At 34.9% G+C, this 23133-nt stretch overlaps 1 protein-coding gene across 9 annotated transcripts in view; it reads right to left on the minus strand.

Annotated features, from left to right (window-relative positions):
- The window catches only part of GRXCR1 (glutaredoxin and cysteine rich domain containing 1), a 339136-nt gene that overhangs the window by 292948 nt on the left and 23055 nt on the right, over positions 1–23133 (minus strand). For 5 of the 9 annotated variants that reach the window (XR_003680585.2, XR_008617837.1, XR_003680588.2 and 2 more), the window contains exons 3-4: positions 18500–18602; positions 10131–10217 (exon numbers count right to left, since the gene is read on the minus strand). The exons of 1 other annotated variant lie outside the window; for it this stretch is intronic. The gene's annotated coding sequence lies outside the window, so the exon portion shown is untranslated. Of the gene's footprint in view, positions 1–10130; positions 10218–11583; positions 11662–18499; positions 18603–23133 lie in introns of those variants that run through there. 3 more of the 9 variants (XR_003680589.1, XR_003680587.2, XR_003680590.1) reach the window with 2 other exon arrangements.

A 23133-nucleotide genomic window follows, 5' to 3' on the forward strand; every position in this document is an offset into this window, starting at 1 on the left:
GCAGAAACTAACACACCATTGTAAAACAGTTATACTCCAATAAGATGTTAAAAAATAAAAAAAAGATAAAAAATTAAAAAAAGGAAAAAAAAAAACACCAGAAGTAAAAAAAATTTAAAACACCAGAAGTAGTTTCTATGTTACTGGTTGAACACTGATATAGAGGGGAAGGAGCTCCAGTTATGGAATAATCCTGGTTTCTCTCTGCCATGTGACCATGGAGCCACTGACAAAGGAGTAAAATCATTTGACTGATGAGTGTGGAAGTAGAAGTCAGTCACGTAGAGCCCAGTCTTTTCCCTTCCCCTTTGCTCTGGAAGTCAGCATACCCTCAGGCAGTGTGTGCTCTGCTCTGCCCTCAGCCACATGGTGAAAGGGTCTGGCTCCAAAGACGATGCTTGCAGAGTTCTAGCGCTGCCAATGGCTGGGCAAGTCTGCCTAATTTTAAGTTTCTGGATTAGGAAGCCCACTCTTTTACAGATGCAAGTACAGTGTGCTTTATCAGCATTATCAGTAATAAGGGTAATTCCATGGATTCCTCCATGTTTATCACTTTTGTTTCCTATACCTCAATTAGTTCAGAACTCAAACAGGGAAGAGGGTCCTTATTGGGACCCCTCAGAAACCCAGCATACATAATATTCATATATATTATATTCTAATTAATCATATTCCTAAGTCCCTAGACCAATTATAAATAATAGCTAATCCTATAATTTACAGTGTGCCAGGAATTATTCTAAGTGCTTTACGTATAACTCATTTAATCCTCAAACCAATACAATGTCTATTAAAATTCCTGTTTTAGAGCCAAGAAAACCAAAACACAGAGGTATTGTATAACTTGCCCAAAGTCACACAGATAATAAGTGGTAGAATCTATAATCAAACTCAAAAAGTTAGGCTATAAAATCTGTACTCTGAAGCACCATGCTATGCTGCTTACATTTTAGATTTTAACAAATGATTCTGTACTTCAGCTAATGTGATTTAATTTTCAGTCTTAGATACATCATTTTCAAATATCTCTTGTAACCCAGAAAGCAGTCTCAGTTTTTGTTCAACTTTGATATAGAACTCTATATTACTTCCCTCTCCAAGAAGAATCCATTCCCAAGAAAGACATTACTAAGCAATGTAGATTTTACCAAGTATTTCATATAAGAAATGGAAAATGGGATTTGCATCAAATACCCCACGGCAAACTACAGGGTGTTCTGCAATGGACACGTTCCTGAAGACTTCAATCATTCTACTCTGGCAACTTGAAAGATAATTATCCCACAGAAATAAATGTAAACCTTTCCTCTGATCCCCCATAATTCTAGCACCTACCCAGGCCATACACAAAAGCTTCCATCCTTTATTACACTCTGCAATTTACTTCTGCTTCTTCCTCCAGACCTGTTTACCTAACCCCCCACCACGAAGTTCAGCAAAGATCTCCCAGACACAGGGGTCTACCCTTCTTAGAAAAAGGAAGAAGTGGATAGAAATAGATTAATACAATATTGTGTTGGAGCCACTTTATACCAGCTTGCAAGAGCCAGTTGCTATATTTTCAGGAATTCTGCAAGCAGTTCTTCAACAGAGCCTTGTGAAAAACTAAATTACATGAATTTACAGTAAACAAATGCCATTTAAAATGAAGATAATCTAACACAACACTGTAAATCAACTATACTCCAATAAAAATTAAAAAAATAAAACACAAAAAAATGAATAAAATATAATATCAAAATTTGTAAATCTGAAAAAAAACAAATATAATAAATACTCAAAACTGACCACTTCCTACTTCTTTTATTATATTTTGCATTTATGTATGCTCTTGAAGTTATTTACATTTATTGTAACTGTATGGTAAAAATACTATACAAAGGTTTCCGTGTATCACTTCCCAGCTCTGTATTCAATGATGTCATACTGATAGCTTAAAATGAGCCATGGTGGGAGTATTTATGCCATGGAAAAGTGCAAATGTTACAAACTAGAGCTTTCTTTTTTCCTGGAGAGTCTATTTACCAGCCTATTTACTAACACACCAGTAGACAGTTAACAGATGATTGATAGATAAATAGATAGATGTATATGTACATATATACTTACTTACATATATACATAGATAATGTAGATAGATCAACACTACTTTCCTTACAAAATGCCTCTGTATTTTCTTTAACAAAACTTCTTGTAAATTTCAGCTACAGGACTACACCCTATGCGTATTTCCCATTAGAATATAGAGCACATGGTTTCATACAGGGCATGAAAATTAAAGCTCAAGCAATTCACTGATCCTCCTTTCACACAAACAGACAACAGTAATAGGGAAAGGGAACTAACAATAGAAACCATGTGGATCTGGTACAAAAGTCTCTTTGAAGAGTTGAGGGGAAAGGCTGAGCCAGCACAAGTCCCTGGGAGCACAGCTACATATTCTAAATTATAGGAGGTCAGCATAAACATTCTCCACTAGTAGGGTGCACTTAGAAACCTCTTCTCTAAACAAGAAAAATGATATTTTAAACTGCAATGGAGGGTAACCAATTTCTATATAAGAGAGCAAGACCAAGCAAATTTGCAAAACTTGCCAACTAAAGAACTGTGAACTGCTTTTGTGGGGCAATCTTCTCCAGTGCCAACCTAAGTAGACAAAATAGTTTTTTTTAATGTAATGATACTCTATCTCTCGGGGTTTTATATTAATGCTAATGACATTATGCTGCAGTAGTTAACCGAACTGACTACAGTAGTAACTGCAGCTTGAGATCCCAAAGAGCTCAGGCAGCACTCCCAGGCAGCCCATATCTTCTACAGGAATATTTACAAATGCAAAATATTTTTGATAAAAAACTTTAAAACGTTACTTGTTGTATGACTGTCGTTATAAACATTAAAATAAACATAGGGCAGAAGCAATTCAATTCAAATATTTACAATGTTCAAATCACGGTTCTCATCAGCAGGGAGACATAAAGATTATTCCACAAGGGCCCCATTTTGCAGATATGTACAGTGTGGTTGAGGAGACACCACCAAGTGTAACCTGGATAACCTGCCTAACCAGATTGCAGTACAAATACGGTCACACTTTTAATAATCCAGCTGCCCCATGCCTGAATTATCTAAGCTCTTTCTCCAGCAGAAATCTGGGGGCAGAGGTGCTTATTCAGTTCAAAGAGGACCATTTGAAATCCACAAGACAAAATTAGAGAGTTTGATCAGGGCACTGTGAGCCTCAGTTTACAATTTTCATCACTTCTGTTGCTACCATCTGGTGTCACTATTGAATATGGGTCCTTGCCTTTGGCTGCTAAGTCATCCTTGCTGGGTGAGATCTCTGCAGAGGCTGCAGTGATACTTTGTGCTTTGGCTTTCAAAATTTTATCTCCTTTAGTTTGCATTCACAAGCCCATCACGCCAAACTAAGAAAATCTGCTACATATTCTGTGTCTACAAAGACAGATGGCCACTTTGGTTCCCTTAAAATGTAGAGTCTCACCAGATATACTGTATCTTAAACAATTTAGAAAATAATCTGGGCTATGATAAATGTGTACACAAATTCAATAGGAACACAGAGTACAGGGCAATTAAGTTTGACTGAATAAAGAGAGCTTTCCAGAGCCAATGATATTTGATCTGAGGCTTAGAGTGTGGATTGTGAAAACAAAGTGAGAAAGGCAGTTATGGGCAAAACAGCCCAGGGAAAAGAATGTTGAAATATTTGAAAGTAAAAGGTGACAGAAACACAGGGTTCATGGGTGGCCAGGAATGAAGGGACTTGAAAAAGGAAAGTAAGATGAAGATCCACCTTTTGTTAGGCTTTGAAAATCATGTTAATGAGTTTGAAGTCTATTCTCAAGACAGTGTGAAGCCACTCAAGGATTAAGAGCAGAAGTAATGTGCTTGGATCTGTAATTTAGAGAGATAACTGGTACCTATGCTGAAGGTAGACAGGCTGGAGGCGAGAACCTGAAGCTGTTCTCCATGTCCAGCAGAGATGGCACAGCCCTGAGAGCAGAGGCAGTGATAACCAAAGGGCAAGAACTGATTCCAGTAGTATTTCAGGATAGAGTTAGAAAATACTAGGGAATAGCTACATGTAGGGTGAAATGCAGAGGGAAAAGTCAGAAATGATGCTGAGGTTTGTGGCTAGGGAGACTGGATGAAAGCTATGCCATTAACCGCACTAGGAAACATTAGAAGAGGAGAGTTGTAATGGGGTCCCAAATAATGGCATTCTTTTGGACATAGTGAGTTTGATGTGCCCACAGGACATTCATGTGGAAAAGCACTTTCTAAATTCACATTATAAAAAAAAAAAAAAGGAAATGCTTTTATTTGTCTCTAGGCTCAAAATGGTAATAACTGTGCTGTAAGGACATAAAAAACACTCCCTGCAACAAAATTTCTCATCACATATCAATATTCTGCTACAAAAACATTTCTGGCACCAATAAGACAGAATAGACAGGTTGAAAATACATATTATTTTTTGTTGGTGTATTTATAGAATGATACACTACAAATTGATGCAAATGAAAAGGATTACCTAATAAATAGCAGGGATTCACAGCTGGCTATTTGGAAAAAATATATGGATTAGAGACTTACCTCTTATAATAAACCAAGTTAAATTACAGAAAAATTAAAATAGAAGATAATGAAAATGTATATTTCTGCAATCTCTGGATCTCAGGATGAGAATTATCTCTTATACTTAAAAACAATGGAAAAAGTCACATCATTTATACTTAATAAATTTGACTATGTGATGAGCACTTTATATTTCTCTCCTTCAATGAGAAATATTAGCTAAATCAAAAGGACATAATATATGGAAATTTATAAGTAACAAATATAACAGAAGAAAAATTTGTATTATTTATATATAAATATCTAATAAGATTCCTTAATAAGAAAAGAAGAGGGAAAAAGTTACAGATAGACAATAAATATTCACCTCACTTAGAATGAAGAAACTTTATATATTTTTAAAAACTGTATGAGAAAACCAAACACTAGTAAGTTTGTAATAAACAGACCCTCTCAAATATAGCTGATGAGAGTGTTGTTTTAATTTTTTAAAAAGAAAACTGGCAATATTTATCAAATTTGTGCTTGTCCCAATTCTGATACCATTCAAAATGCAGACAATAATTTATATTGTTAAACATTTAAATGCTTATCTTTAAATACATTTAAAGATTTACATATTTCAAAATGTATATACTGATGTTTATAATCATGAAAAAATAGCAAATAATGTAAATGTCTAAGGGACTGATTTAGATATAATCATCTTAGATGTAATCAGTATAAAAGTGTGAGTGTAAGAGATGGTTCAATAAAAAGAAAAAAGATCCACACACATAATGTGTGCAAATTCTAGACACTGCCCGGAAAGGGAAGGAGTGTGTTCCTCTCTTCCTCTCCTCCCATTCCTACTTGCTGGAATTTGGGAGTAATGGTGGAAGATGGAAGCCCTATGCTGATGATAGCCAATCCACAGATAGAGCCTGGATCCCCAACAAAGACCCCCTCATAATGCCCTTGACTCATCTAATGCAGGTATACCTGCCATATACATGCTGTATACATTCAATGTTGTAAGTGACAACACTGTATAACTATATGCACAATCAGCTACAGAAATTAATGTTTTGCTCATTGATCAAAATTTGGCAACAGACCTGTGGAGGCTGGGGTACATCTGTGTGTCAGAGCAGATGGATGAGAAATAGCACATAGATCCATGTGCCCCCTGCCATTCTCCTTTACCATTTAAGAGAGATCAGAGTCTCCTTTTCTTATGCTTTAAAATAATGTCATTGGGGGGCTTCCCTGGTGGCGCAGTGGTTGAGAATCTGCCTGCCGATGCAGGGGCCGCGGGTTCGTGCCCCGGTCCGGGAAGATCCCACGTGCCGCGGAGCGGCTGGGCCCGTGAGCCATGGCCGCTGAGCCTGCGCGTCCGGAGCTTGTGCTCCGCAATGGGAGGGGCCACAACAGTGAGAGGCCCGCGTACCACAAAAAAATAATAAAATAAAATAAAAAATAATGTCATTGAACTATTGAAAATGCATTGAACTATTCCAGAAAACAGATAAAGTTCTCAAGGAGAATTTGTCAACTGTTAAAAAAGTAAACAAGCTGACAACTTCCCCTGGAAAATATTGACAAATAAAGCCCAAATTATTACAAGGTTATGGGAGAGATTGCTAATTTTCCCCAATATGCATCTTCCCCTACTTCTTTAAGTAACATAACCACCAATTTTTAGCTCGGAATAGGGTTGCCCAGAATAAAATTTACATTTCACAGTCTCTCTTATAGCTAGACATGGCCATGTGACTAGATTCTGGCCAATAAGATATAAGCAGAAGAGGAGTGTGCGAACTCCAGGAAGCATTCTTCTTCAAAGGGAGGGGTGCACCCTTCCTCTTTCACGCTGGTTGAGAGCAGATATGAGGTTTTTATCTGGAGCAGCCATATTGGACCTTCCATTGGAAGCTATGTGTTAAGATAGCAGAGGGACAACATTTCTAACTATAAGAGAAATGCAAATCAAAAGTACAATGAGGTATCACGTAACACCAGTCAGAATGGCCCACGTCAAGAAGTCTACAAATAATAAATGCTGGTGAGGGTGTGGAGAAAAAGGAACACTTCTACACTGTTGGTGGAAACTAATGCAACATTGTAAATCAACTATATTTCAATAAAAAATTTTTTTTAAATAGGAATACCCACACACACACACAAAAAGATAGCAGAGGGACCTGATAGAAGGAGCCTGAGTCCCTCATGACTGTGGAGTCTCCTTATTAGTAACAGATTGCCTACTTCTTTTTCCTGTTTATGAGAAAGAGAAATAGATCCCTACCTTCTTTAAGCCACTCTTACTCTGGGCCTCCTGTCAAGCTTAAATGTTACAAAGATCAAAACCATAACATTGTTCTATGTTCCCAAAAGTATCAGAAGGGAATGACTATTTTCAATGAATCATCACCATCATTTCTCAGATTCCTCCATAAGTGATATAAAGACAATTAACTTCAGTGCAATATTAGTTAAATTGCTAAACATATCAACAGTCACTCAAGCAGAACAATAATCGCAATATAAATTTATATTAAAATTGCTTAATTATTAAGACATTAAAGTCTGATAACAGAAGAGACTAGTTTACTGGTGTCTTGCCTTGCTTCCTTCCAAAGGTAACAGTTTTCAAAAACTCTCAGGAAATAATTATGAAGTAACAGTGAGAATCAGCCACATTAAGAAGAGTTAACAATAGAATGAGAAAAAAATAGCAATAAATGCCTATTTTAAGGTCTATGAAAGAGAAACAGACTCACAAACATAGAGAACAGACTTGTGGTTGCCAAGGGGGAGGAGGGTGGGGAAGGGATGAAGTGGGAGATTGGGGTTAGCAGATGTAAGCTATTATATATAGAATGGATGAACAACAAGGTCCTACTGTATACCACAGGGAACTATATTCAATGTCCTGTGATAAACCAAAACGGAAAAGAATTTTTAAAAAAGAATGTATATATGTATAACTGAATCAATGCTGTACAGCAGAAATTAACACACTGTAAATCAACTATACTTCAATAAAAAAATTCAGTTTAAAAATCCAGAAAGTTCTAAAAAGATAAAAAAATTAAATTAAATAAAACCTGATGGCTCATTATCAAATATAAAGAAAAATGAAAATATATGTGTATATATGTAAAGCATATTAATATTACATGTCATATTCACATGTATATAAAATACTTCTAGAAGACTATTGAACTCACAGAGGTAAAAATCCACCACAGATCAAGTCTACGACCCAAATTCAAAGCAGATTTCTCTTAAAAGTAGAGTATAATTACAGGAATTTGAAAAAAAATCAAATCTAAAAGATTCTTTCTGGCCATCCCTCCTCTATTCTGCCCAAAATACATCAAAGAAGTCCTAATGAGTAATAAAAACTAGAAGAGTAAAGGGCTGAACCCTCCCATTTGATACACAAGTCATCTAATCTTTTTTCTATTTTTTCTATCTAGATATAAGTCCAGTGACCATATAGTTAGCATCATTCATCAAAAATTATGATGTATTTCTCTTCAAAAGATAATAATAGATTTATTAACCTGAAACATGAAATTAAATGACATTATTAAGAAAATGTAATCAAAGTAAATTGTGATAACACATGTATACATACATACGTAATACCTAGTACATAAAAAAATAAGAGAGGAAAAGGGGAAAATGATGGAGGACGGGGTTCTTCCTTCTAGAAAAATGCCAGAAAATAAATGTAGAAGTAATAGAATTCAAGAGATCACCATTTTGCAACCCCCTATGTGATATTTGATTCAGACAAGGATCCAAAGGGATGTTAATACCATTCAGTGAAAAGTTGTTAAAAAGCAGGATAATCCATCCTATGATCTCAAAGTATCATCCCACATACCACTTTTGATTTACAAGAGGAAGGGGTACCTCTATGTTGCAGAACTATAGCAGACATCACCTAACTAAATAACCAAGCTGTTCATCAAGAATGGCACAAACAGACATCATATGCTACCTGATGGGATGCAACACGAAGTACACAAGTGGGAAGTGGAACGTTTTTCTAAACAACTAACCCACACTCCAGAAATGTCAATAGCATGAAAGCAAACAAAAAGACAGAGGGATGTCTCTAGATAAACAAGATGAAAAAGACATGGGATTGGGATTGACATATGTACACTAATATGTATGAAATGGATAACTAATAAGAACCTGCTATATAAAAAATAAAATAAAATTCAAAAAAATAAATAAATACTTGAATAGAAATATCTCAGATGTTATGCAAACAACTAGATCGATAGTTGTAGGAAGCCCTTAATTTTAATGTAAATTCTTTTGCAATAAAATACAATTTATTTTTTCACTTCAGAAAAAAAATAAATAAAATAAAAATAAATAAAAGACATGACAGCAAAATGCACTGCATGATTTATGTTGCATTTTGAATTTAAAAAAACACATGCGATTTTTCTTTAATAATTGGGGAAATTTGAATATGGACCAAATATTTGATTATATTACTGAACAAATGTTAAACTTATTTGCTGTCTAGTAGTATTGTAGTTATATAAGAGAAAGTTCCTGTCCTTGGAGATACACGTTAAATTATTTAAAGGTGAACTGTTATAACATCTGCAACTTATTTCTAATAATTCAGGAAAACGTATGTGTGTTTGAGCCACATGATTATATACACACAGAAAGAGAAAGAGAAAGCATATGTGGCAAGATGTTAACTGGTAATTCTAAATAAAGAATATAGTGTTGCTTATTGGACTATTCTCAACTTTCATAGCATTGAAATTCAAAATAAATTGTGGAAAAAAAAGAGCTAAAGGGAAAAGGAGGGAAAGGTGGTTAATATGGAAGCTCTTCAAGATAATTCCATGTAGAAGGTGGCTCCTATTATATCATTTAAATGCTATGTTAGAGGCAAGATATATAGTATGATATAATATTATATGATATATGGCATGATATATGACATGTCATGATATGACATATGATATACATGATATGGTAATCACCTCTGAAGAAAATATCCAAACACATTAACTAAAAGATTAAATTCAGTTAAGTTAAAAATATCTGGAAGCATACATAACTACAGCCATATAACAGTGAAGTTTAATCTCAATTTTACTATCTACTAGTTGTGTAATCTTGGGCATGATACTTAACATTAACTTGACATTTCTTGGATTTCCCTTCTGCAAAACAAAGATGACAATACATAGCTCATATGGTTGCTTTGATAAATAAATGCTGTAATGCTGCAGGTCAGTGGGTCTCAGACTTCAGCTGCATCCCAGTCACCTGGAAGGTTTGTGGCCACCCCCAGAGTGTCTAATTAATTAGGTTTGGGGTGGAGCCTGAGAGTGTGCATTTCCAATAAGTTCCCATGTGATTCTGGTTCTGTTGGTCTGGGGACCACACTTTGAGAATTACCGCTATAGATATTCAAATTGAAAAATGTGCACCCCTTACCAGCAGCAATAGAGAGGGAAATCTGTCCCTCTACCTCCCAGGGTGACATCTATTACCTTGAGTAGGCTCCTTCACCATCCCACGGTCACTTGCATTTTTTTCTTTACCTGGAGATCCTCACCATTCCCATCTGTGTCTTGAGCCTGAACACACATAAGTGTCTCATTAGCCACGAACTGAGCATAACACGTAAGCTGCACTTAGTTCCACTACAGTTTCTTTTTGGGAAACAGGTGTTATATGTAAAAAATACACATATTTCTTCTGGAATTAGTCTGCTACATCAATGCCTGTGTGTAGGGTGTTCAGAGTGAACTGTGTCCCCGTGGTACCTTCATGAGCATCTGGCATAAATCTCAGAGCCATTCTACCCAGCTGGATGTCTGCCCTGATTCCTAATTTTCATCTATGTTTCCTGCTAGAAAAATAGTATAGCTGTGACCTTCAGCCTGATCATGTTGGATCCTTCTCACACCGCCACTCCCAGCATGACCTCAAGGATAGACAGAGAAATCAAATTTCTAGTATTGGACTGTGTGAACTAGAAAGCTCACTGCCATAGACCTTATGTGCCCCAGCTTAGACCTCCTCTTCATGTCACTGTCCATATCAAGTTCAAGATTACTCTGCAATCTGACTTGGGTTTTTGAACCTCAACCCCTCACGGATGCTTATAAGAGAAATAGTGTAATAGATTGTAAAGAGCATGGGTTCTGGAGACCCAAAGAGTTGAATTAGAAACCTAGCTTGATTACCAGCTAGGAAGCCCTTGACCAAATTACTTAAGGTGACTTGAGCCTCAGTTTGCTTATTTGTACGATAGGAATAACAATTTGATTCATAAGATTAAATGAGATAATGCATATGAAAACACTGAATTCAGTGTCTGACTATAGTAAGTATGAGATATGTTAGATATTTTTAAAAAATCATAGTGATGATGAAGAGGATGGTGACAACTCACAGAGGAAGGACAAGAAAGAAAGACATTCCTGTTGGTGAAGTTAAATCTTTGGCTATTTTCTGGCCAGCTTCTGCCCCACATTTATCCCTCCACCTTCAACTCGCACCATGCCTTATATCTCACAGGACTTTAAAAATAAATTTAAAAATCTTTCCAATGGCTGTCCTAAATCCTAAGATCCAGGAATGTTCATTCTGTTCTTCCCATGACAGAGAGGACTTAAAGAGTTAATAGGGACAATTACTCTGCTTCATGGAATTTCTTAACGGTAGAGCGGTTCCCAGGAGCCCTCTCTTTATGTAGGGCTGAGTCTGGAGGTTGGAAACATTGCCCCTAAGAAAGCCAGACCACACAGTGCTTTATTCTGCAATCTCATGAAATGGGCCCCTTAGTGAGAGACACATGCAATATATGAAAAAGCAATGGACTAGAAGTTAGAACAGCTGGATTTCAGTTGCAATCTCTCACCAATAACTAGTTGTATGGCCCTGGACACTGTTTCGGAATATTTTCTCTCTTTCCTTGTGTGTAACATATATACTCACTCTGTAGGATCTCTTCTACCTTTCAAAAATTATGGTTATCTCTGTTTTAATTTTGGCTCTGGATTAGTCTTCCAACCTAGAAGAATCATAATTGACATATAGGTTTGTCAATTTCACAGTTCATTTCATGAAAGTCCTGACAGTCACCCAGTAGCTAGCATCAAGAACTACATCATAGGAATTCCCCTGGTGGTCCAGTGGTTACAACTTCACCTTCCAATGCATGGGGTGCGGGTTCTAAGATCCCCCATGCCTCGCGGCCAAAAAACCAAACCATAAAAAACAGAAGCAATATTGTAACAAATTCAATAAAAACTTTTAAAAATGGTCCACATCAAAAAAAAAAGAAAATCTTTAGAAAAAAAAGAACTACATCATAATTGTGATGCACCACCTTGAATAAAAAACAGAAAAAAATAACGCTGCATTCAAGTAAGATTTATGGAAAGGTAGTCCAAAATCTCATGGATATACACTTATTGTATCGACATTTCTGTAGCTCCATTTATGCCCTAAAGTACAAAAATAAATGCCTTTAACCTTTAAAAAAGCTATAATCAGGTAACAAAACAGGTTCCACAACATGATTTGATTTTTAAAGAACATACATAGAGTTATGCACACCAAGGTAATGGTGGTGTTTATCACTCAACAATAGTTAACAGATTTTGTAAATTTTTTTCTTTTCTTTGATTATCAGTATTTTCTAATCTTCTACCATGTGCATGTATTTCTTTTGTAATAAAAAACAAAATGCAACATTCTGAATCCTGCTTCTCTAATTCAGTGTTTTATAGTTTCTCTGCCTGAAAAGTAATTGAGTACTACACTTCTAATTATTTTATGGCTGAAAAGGAGAAAAAAACATTTATAGTTCCCTAGCATGTTTTCCAAGCAGAACATTTTTTCCCATTAAACTCTATCCCATCTTTAAGAACTCTCTTACTGAGATGTCCTTAAGCTACTGCCCTTAATTATGACTGTTTCTCATAAGCAAAAAGTGCTCAGCCTGACACACACACACACACACACACACACACACACACACACACACACACACACACACACACACACAAAGGGTTGCAGGTTTCAGAGCTCAGATTCACCTACTCTTCCCAAAACCAGTTACAGAGGTTTTCACACTGGGACACCTTAACAAACTGAAGGAGGCACAAAAGCAGAGTTGCCTACCTGGATCTGAATCCTACTCTGGGTTGAGTCATGACTCTGCTATTCTCAAGTTGTGTGACCTTGAGCCCTTTACTTCCCCTCTCACAGCCTCAGTTTTCTCATCGGCAAAATGAGTATACAACGTTGTCAGGACTGCGTGAGATCCTACTCGTAAAAAGGCACAGTCCAGTGCGTGGAAAATAGTAATTACTTATTGGAGTATCTAATGGCTCAATAAATTTAACTATAATTAATTCTAAAATAAAACTTAAGCCTCCTCCCAAATAACTTCAGAAACTTAGCTTTTTTGGTCCAGTACAAAATCCCACCCCATCCTCATCAGTTTTCTCCAATTTGAGAGGAAAAAATATACTTAAAGTATATTTTAGGTAATTTTTCTGCTTCGATTTTATTATATCAAAACTCTACCTACACAATTTCTCAAGTTTAAAATATTTTAATGCTCAAATGAGCAATTTCTATTTCTTAATAAAAAGATTATTATTTCTCAGAAGTAGAATTAATATCTAATCAATTTAACTACATAAACAGAATTTTTTGAGGTGGAAGGAAATTCAGAAGTAGCAATATCTTTTCTATTCAGACAGATGCCCGTTAATATAAACTTATGTTTATATAAGTTTTAAAAATATTTTGAATATTCACATATTCATACTCACTAGTTTTTAAGTTCCTAGCACTAAAACAAAAAGAAACTCTGTTAAATGTTATATTCAGAAGGGATGGTACACTGTCTGTTAGTACATAAGCTTAATCTTTCTTAAATTATCAAACTATTTTGGTAGCAACTCAGTGGGGCAGTCTACTATAAAATGAGAGCAAAGGGATGTTGAAAGGACCATCGCCATTACCTTTAATGTTTCACTGATTTACTTATTAATCTGTTGCTCTTGTAAAGGCCTCTAATGGTTAATCTTGCTATTGCAATGTACTACCTCTGCCATGGGAGTAGGGAAAGTACTTGGCCCATCTTTAAGTGTGGTTTATAATAATACCTACTTCATAGAGACATTGTGAGGATTAGATGAGACAAATGTATAAATCATTAGCAGAATCTGAATATAAGTGCTTATTAAATTTTATGCAATATTATCATTTTTTATTACTGAGAAAATATGAGCATTGGAGAAGTTAACTTCTCAAGGTTTCTTTAAAGAAGACTATTTGAAAGAGATTAAGTTCCCATGAGAATAGCAATATGTCCTGGTCTATTTTCAAAGTTCATTCCTTGATAAATTAATTCCTCTTGCTACTCCCTTGGGCCAGCTTAGGAGAAAACCTCTTCAATTCCCTACTTCATGGGGTGATTTTACCCCATGAAATTGACATTCACCTGGTTGAACTCAGCCCTTCACAACCAGTAATTAGGATTTCTTTTTTTCCTTAACAATAAAACCATTTAAAAATATGAGTACAAAATACAATGTGACAGATACCTGTAAGTGTAAAAATGCTAAAATATCAAGATTAAGCATACACTAATATTTTGCTTTCTTTACTTCAATTCTCTCACTTTCTTTTCTAAAAAATGAAATGTTACACCTACATCTCTACCCTCAATCTGCCATCTTCCTCCCCAGCAGTAACCACTATCCTAATGCTGATGTGTATTATATTCATGATGTTCTTCTACTTCATTACATATGTAGCATCCAAAAATAGTACTATTTTTAAATTCTACATAAATGAATTATACTTAAAGTATAATTTGCAACTTACTCTTTTTTATTCAGCATTGCATTTCTTAAATAAACCATACTTACTCTTGTAGATCTGGAACATTCATTACAAATCTTTGCATAGTAATTGTTTGAATAAACAATGGTTTACAACATTTATTCACTGTTAAACGGATTATTTCCCTTGTTACAAACCTGCTCAAAGACTCTCCCTGTGCACAAATGCCTGGGGTTTTCTTGGGTAAAGTAATAAAATAGTAGGATGGACATCAGGTGCAAATTCACCTCTACAAAGTACTCACAAATTGCTCTCCAAAGTCAGCAAACCAATTTACACTCCAACCAACATGTATGTGGCTTCATCTCCCCCCACATCCTCATGAATGCTTGGTACTGTTATATGTATTGAATTTTTCTGATTTGTCATTGATACTATTTTCACATCTGCCTGAATTATTTGCCAATCCAATCATTTGCCAGGAATCTTGTAATGTCATTTTCTGAAAAAAGTCTTTGTAATATCAGGAGACAGAGCAAATGGATGCATGAGTCTAACAATTCAATCATTCATGAAGGATATTTTCTTAAATAAAAAGACAAAATCAATGAAGGGGATGAGTCAACATCTGAAAATATAAATATGAACCAAAAATCATGTTCTTCTTATAAGGCAGCTGGAGGTAAGCCAACAAAAGAAATCCTAAAGTTCAACTCCTGCTCTGAAGTTTAGGGTCATTTAGATTGTATTCATTCCTTAAGAAACCACAAAAGCTGCAATTTCCACTTTGTATCTTTCAGAAGCAGGGTAGAAATAAAGTCCTCATAGAAATTAATAAATATTGCTGTGAGATCTCATATTCCACTTAGCTGGCAGATCAAGATTGGTTCAATAATTTATATTATTGAGGATAAACTAATGAGCTCTGTGTATGAGGTTGCGTTTATGTAAGCGGAATTGAATCCAACTCTTTCGTGTTACAAATGTGCTTGCTACTGGGTCTTCATAAAAATAAAAACCACAGTGGTCCTATGAACATGAATGCCAATATTTTTATACAAAGTAATATTAAACACAATAATAATCTACTACACATTCCTACCTACCAATATTGTACCCATTTCCAGATAAAATTATGAAGAATAATCCTCGCCTTGATAAACTGTAATTTTTAAGATTTAAAAAAAATTTTAGTTGTTGCTTGTCACTTTTGTTTGCTTTTGTTATTCTATTCTCGTTTAAACTGCCTACCATTGAAAAATGATAATATTCAGCTATGTAAACTGTCTTTCATTATGGTCTAATCATTGGGATGTATTCTAGGTAATCTTACATAAAAAAAATTCAAACACCTAGAAATAATATCTATACAGATCCAAATGAAAATAAAGCTGATGCTTGGTACTGGCACTTTACATTCTAAGGCAGCCATAAAGGTGCTTTGATCTGGATCTCAACAAGACTCTCTGTAAAATATTTAAAATAATTTCCTAGTGTTAATGTTAATTTCATATTAGATAAAAATATATTGCATGCCCTTTCATTTTCATAACATTTCTAAGAGGGAGTAGGAGAAAGACTGCTTTGATATAAAGATCTTTTGAAATTGACAATACTTGATCACTGGATATTCAATAGAGGCAATGATTCAACTAAATTTACAGTTATAAGTGTAATCATTTACTAAGAAATGATTTTTAACAAGCCAAAATATGCATATTATTAATAAACAATGCAGCGATTTCAGGTATTTTAGATATTCATTTAAAAAACAATTTTGGCTATTGTAAATAGTGCTGCAATGAACATTGGGTTGCATGTATCTTTGGGAATTATGGTTTTCTCCAGCAGAGACATGGATGGACCTAGAGACTGCCATACAGAGTGAACTAAGTCAGAAAAACAAATATCGTATATTAACACATATATGTGGAATCTAGAAGAATGGTACAGATGAACCTACTTGCAAAGCTGAAATAGAGACACAGACGTACAGAACAAACGTATGGACACCAAGCAGGGAAAGGGGGGGTGGGATGAACTGGGGGATTGGAATTGACATATATACACTACTATGTATAAAACAGATAACTAGTGAGAACCTACTGTATAGCACAGGAAACTCTACTCAGTGCTCTGTGGTGACCTAGATGGGAAGGAAATCCGGGAGGGAGGGGATATATGTATACGTATAGCTCATTCACTCTGCTGTACAGAAGGAACTGACACAACATTGTAAAGCAACTATATTCCAATTAAAAAAAATAAAAATAAAAACAATTTTGTGTTATAATTTTCTTGAAATGCTATTTATGAAAATACACAAAAACAAAACTGCTATAAGTTTGTTGTAAAGGAAATTGTATAACTAGTAAAAGATAACAGAATCAACAGCATAGATTATATTCCTGGGTGTGTGCAGCTCACATAACTAAACAGCATGGAGCACTTCATAGCACTGTTGAGCATATTCTGTGTTTAAAGAAAGAAAATAAGTAAATACAATTTTCCATAGTTTTATATTTTATTCTATGCTCAAATCTTTTTAAAACACAAAAGCATTCAATGGACTTCTAAATTCCTTCTTGCATCCCTGGGATAAACTCCATTTGGTCGTGGAATGTAATTCTTTTCATATATTGAAGAATTCTATTTATCAATATTTTGTTAAGGATTTTGATTTCTGCATCTATATTCATGAGAAACATTGTCTATGGTTTTCTTTTTTTTTTGTACTGTATTTGTCTGGTTTTGGTATCAGGGTAAAATGAGCTTCATGAAATAAATTGAGAAGGGTTCCCTCTCCTCTTTTTTCTCGAAGAGATGTTGTAGAATTGGTATTAATTCTTTAAGTGGTTAGTAAGATTCTCTAGTGAAACAATCTGGACCTGGAGACTTCTTTTGAGGGAGTTTATTTTTATTTTATTACAAATTCAATTTATTTAGTATTCATGGGGCTATTCAAATTATTTATTTCATATTGGGTGAGATGCAATAGTTTGTGTTTTTTGAGGAATTTGTTCATTTCATTTAAATTGTCAAATTTCTGTGTGTAGAACTGTTTGCAGTATTCCCTTATCATCATTTTGATGTCTGCATTGTTTTTAGAGATATCCCCTTTCATTCCTGGTATTGGTGATTCATGCCCTTTCTCTTTTTGCCTCACAGTCTTCCTAGAGGGTTGTCAATTTTATGGATGTTTTTCATAGTTCCAGCTCTTTGTTTCATTGATTTTCTTTATTCTCTATTTTCAATTTATTTGATTTCTGCTTTTATCTTTATTATTTTCTTCCTTCTGTTTGGTTTGGGTTTATTTTGCTCTTCCTTTTTCTAGGTTCTTGAGGTGAGAGCTTTAGACTACTGATTTGAGAATTTTTCTCTTTTCAAATATATGTGTTTAGTGCTATAAACTTCCTTTTAAGTGCTTTAGTAATGTCCCACAAACTTTAATATGGTACATTTTCATTCAGTTCAATGCATTTTTTTCATTTCCTTTGAGACTTCCTCTATGAATATTTAGAATATGGTGTTTATTTATAGTGTGCTGTTTAGTTTCCAAGTGTTTTGATATTTCCTTGTGCAAATTTCCTCTTCTTTTAAGGATACCAATCATATTGAATTTAGGGCCCATTCTAAGATAGTATAATCTTGTCTTAATTTAATTACATCCACAAAGACCCTATTTCCAAATAAGGTTATATTCACAGGTTCCAGGGATTAGGACCTGGATACCTTCGGGAGCCATTATTCAACCTACTACACAGACTTTTAACTCTGGAACAAAGTTTTGAGCAAAGAATCATCCCCTTTTTTTAATGAATCACAAACTAAGAAAACATATCACGCCTTTTACTCACAATTGTACACAGGATTATGATGCGTGGAACTAGAGATGAGAGGCAATAAATTGGTAACTGACAAAGAACTGATTCTAACTATTGAATATAAAGTGTTTTCTTCAGTAAACTTGAGGATAAATTCCAGATAACACACAATTATCATTAGTTTTCTTTTATAGCAAGATCAAATTTTATAGTGATATATTTACCTGAGTAATTATTATTTTGAAATATGTCCTTCTCACTACAGATTAACCTTGAGCGCAGGGATCTTGTCCTGGACTGCTGAATCCTCAGTAGTTAGCTTCGTGCCTAATACAGATTAGATATTCAATAAATGTGTTCAACAGATTGAATACATGAAAGCATACAATGTGATGATAGTATTTGCATGAATTCTTTTTAAAAGACCAATGATGAAATTCTCAGACAAGAATGACTATGGCAATGCTTTTATCTTGGTCCTAGTCCATGTTTTCTGCTCTTTTTATCTAACTGTCCACTTCTGTGGTGGACACTCAAATCCATGATGAGCTAGCCTTTTCTGATATAAATGCTGATATGTGCAGGGCGCTTCAAATCTTTTTGTATGAAAGTCCCCAAGAATTCAGTCCAAAAAATATGAAAAATTTCTTCATCAACTACAGAGTTGTTATGTTCTGTTATTTTTTATTTTCTGTATTTTTCATTTTGAGAAATTTTGAAACCACAAAAATATAGTGACTGAGATAGCAAATATCCCTATTCCAGCTATTCATAACTGATTCCAGTCTTGTAAAAAAGAAATCAATCTAGATATAACCGAAGTCTAACTCTCTACCCTACTCTGTGTCCTCATCATCATGACTTTGGGCTGGGTACTTTCAGTTCTTACTAAATATATGTTTACATTTAGACATTCCATGCATCTTTATTCTTTCTTATACAGTTTGAGTACAGAAATAGTTTAATTTTTAAATGTGGATAGTCAATTGTCCCTACAGTGTTTATCCTTCACTCACTAATTTGCAATCTTACTTTTTTTAAAATAAAAATTTCCATTTATGTCGGTGTCTCTTGAATTCTTTTCTATTCCACCTTCCTTCTAGTTTACCTCTAGTTAATAGCACACTGTTTTAATTACTACAGTTTTATAATGAGAATTGATACCTGGTAAGGCAATTCTCCAATCTTGTTCTTTGTCTTGGTTATTCTTGGATCTTGATTCTTCCATATAAATTTTGGATCGACATCAAATTTCATGGCAAAAAGAAAACTAATTGGTATTTTGCCTGGAAATGAATTTATTTATAATTTGATTTTATGTACATCATTATGTTATAGGATTCCTTGAATCTATGAACATGGCACCTCTCCATTTTCAGGTCTTATATTTAACATATATAAAATAATTAATATAAATTTTTTTAATGTTTTATAATTTTCTCCAAAAAGATTTTTAACAGACCCCACCCATCTCTTACAAGGATTGAAAATTGTTTTTTTTTTTCTAAATAACTATTGGAATATTAGCTAATGCTTATTGCATGCTTATTAGACCAGACACTGTTTTAAATGACGTTCCCTATTTTAACTAATTTAATCCTCATAACAACTTTGAGATAAATAATATTATTAGCTCCCGTTTTATAGGTGGGGAAACTGAGGCACAGAGAGACTAATTATCTTGCCCCAAGTTACAAATTTAGTCATCTAGTAAGTGGCAGACCTGGAATTTGAGCCCAGGATTCATATATAGATTATAGGCATTATAATGCTTAGCATTAGGTTGCCAGGAAGCATAATGCCTGGTAGAAGGTCTTAAGGAGAACTGAATATTTAGAGTAACTATGGCTCTAGTAGGGGCAAGTAAGAGACCTGTTTCTTGTCCAAATACTCTGACAAAATCAAATTTGATCTGTGTTTTCAGTGTTATTGGTTAAAATTTCAAGCTCATATTAAAATTTTTATAAATAAAATTATAAAATGTGAAGCAATAAACAGGTAAATACCCCCTTTAAGAGCTGTGTTGGTCTAGAATATAAAATCATTTTGTAGCTACCTGGCCAAATAACAAGAATTGAAGAATAAGAAAATGATTTTTGAAAAGGAGAACCATTCTTAAGTTCCATAGCTATATACTAATGGGAAAGGGCACAACTTACACTAACTATGCCAATGCAGATATTTAAGGAAATTATACAGGCTGCTACCAAGAACCACTAACAATGGGGGAAAAAAGATATTCTTTTTATGAGTCAAAAATTAATTATTGTTAATTCTACCTTGAGTGATAGCTGGACTCAAAGACATCCGTCTCTTCAAGTGGATGTCTCCAAAAAAACACATACAATTTATTATCATCTGTTTTGTAATTTTGTTTAGATAGGCCTACCTGATTTATTCATGATATATTTACCTAGTTCTGTTCACTTGTAAATATTTTTTTAAAAATTATCTTCTAATCATAAAACTCAGGCTTCCTTCTTTGTGTTCTTCTGAACCCAGCTGTCATGGTTCTGAGGTTGCCAAACTCTTCAGTCACCCCCATAAACCACTAAAGCTCATGAGCTCCTGCTGGGAACAAATCTCAGGTGCTGAGATCAAATTTCTCAGCAAGGCTCTGCAAAACCTAATCAAGAATCACCTCAAGTCTTCACCTAAAAAATAAACCACTGCTAGGAAGTCACACCATCTCACTTTCTTCTCATTCCTTGCAGCCTCTCATTTTTCAGATATTTGTATTAATGTACCTGCCTTAGAAAAAATTATTCTCCATGAAGCTTAAGTTATTCAAAAAGTAAAGTGAAAGTAAATCTTCTCTACAGGCAATTTTGTAGCATATCTTTAATAATTACTTCTAAAACAAATACCTCCTCTAACTGTAGCTTTATCTCTCTTAGATGGGAGTTCATCACCCTGCACTATTCTATAGATTATATGACAACATTTATTTCCCAATTAAATTAACTTGTTCAAATAAAAGCGAGTTTTTGTTCCCTCACGTCAGGTTACCAAAATATTCCATACCTCTCTAAGGATCACTCCTCAGTGGTCCACAAATCCACGAAAATGACTCAGGCCAAAGAGGCCAGCCATATTTCGGTGATGGTCAGTTGCTACCCCATCAACTGCACTTCTTCCTCCTAACAGAACTTGATTTTATTAGTTGTCCTCCACATAGCCACTTTTTCAAAGGGAATACGGAATCCATCGCCCTCCCCAGCATGGGTGTTTTATCCCTCTAGGCAAAGATTTGGTTTGGTGTGGGCATGTGACCCAATTCTATCCAATGAGACATGAGGAGAAGTCTGCTGAGACTTTGGAGGAATATTTTCCTTCTCTTAAAAAGAGACACAATAGCCTCATCCACCAGAGAGCAGACAGCAGAAGCAAGAAGAACTACAATCCTGAAGCCTGTGGAACAAAAACCACATTCACAGAAAGATAGACAAGATGAAAACACAAAGGGCTATGAACCAGATGAAGGAACAAGATAAAAAAACAACTAGATGAAGTGGAGATAGGCAACCTTCCAGAAAAAGAATTCAGAATAATGAGAGTGAAGATGATCCAGGACCTAGTAAAAAGAATGGAGGCAAAGATCGAGAAGATGCAAGACATGTTTAACAAAGACCTACAAAAATTAAAGAACAAACAAACAGAGATGAACAATACAATAACTGAAATGAAAAATACACTAGAAGGAATGAATAGCAGAATAACTGAGACAGAAGAACAGATAAGTGACTTGGAAGACAGAATAGTGGAATTCACTGCTGTGGAACAGAATAAAGAAAACAGAATGAAAACAAATGAAGACAGCCTAAAAGACCTCTGGGACAACATTAAACGTAACAACATTCACATTATAGGGGTCCCAGAAGGAGAAGAGAGAGAGAGAAAGGACCCGAGAAAATATGTGAAGAGATTATAGTCGAAAACTTCCCTAACGTGAGAAAGGAAATGGCCACCCAAGTCCAGGAAACGTAGAGAGTGCCATACAGGATTAACCCAAGGAGAAACAAGCCGAAACACATAGTAATCAAATTGGAAAAAATGAAAGACAAAGAAAAATTATTGAAAGCAGCAAGGGAAAAAAGACAACATACAAGGGAATTCCCATAAGGTTAACAGCTGATTTCTCAGCAGAAACTCTATAAGCCAGAAGGGAGTGGCATGACATATTTAAAGTAATGAAAAGGAAGACCCTAAAACTAAGATTACTCTACCCAGCAAGGATCTCATTCAGATTCGATGGAGAAATCAAAAGCTTTACAGACAAGCAAAAGCTAAGAGAATTCAGCACCACCAAAACAGCTCTACAACAAATGTTAAAGGAACTTCTCTAAGTGGAAAACACAAGAGAAGGAAATGACCTACAAAAACAAACCCAAAACAATTAAGATAATGGTAACAGGAACACACATAACGATAATTACCTTAAACGTGAACGGATTAAATGCTCCAACCAAAAGGCACAGGCTCGCTGAATGGATACAAAAACAAGACCCATATATATGCTGTCTACAAGAGACCCACTTCAGACCTAGGGACACATACAGACTGAAAGTGAGGGGATGGAAAAAATTATTCCATGGAAACGAGAATCAAAAGAAAGCTGGAGTAGCAATACTCATATCAGATAAAATAGACTTTAAGACAAGGAAGGACACTACATAACGATCAGGGGATCAATCCAAGATGAAGAAATAACAATTATAAATATATATGCACCCAACATAGGAGCACCTCAATACACAAGGCAACTGCTAACAGCTATAAGAGAGGAAATCGACAGTAACACAATCATAGTGGGGGACTTTAACACCTCACTTACACCAATGGACAGATCATCCAAAAT

Source organism: Physeter macrocephalus, chromosome 7 (assembly GCF_002837175.3).
Source record: "Physeter macrocephalus isolate SW-GA chromosome 7, ASM283717v5, whole genome shotgun sequence".
Lineage (NCBI taxonomy): Eukaryota > Metazoa > Chordata > Mammalia > Artiodactyla > Physeteridae > Physeter > Physeter macrocephalus.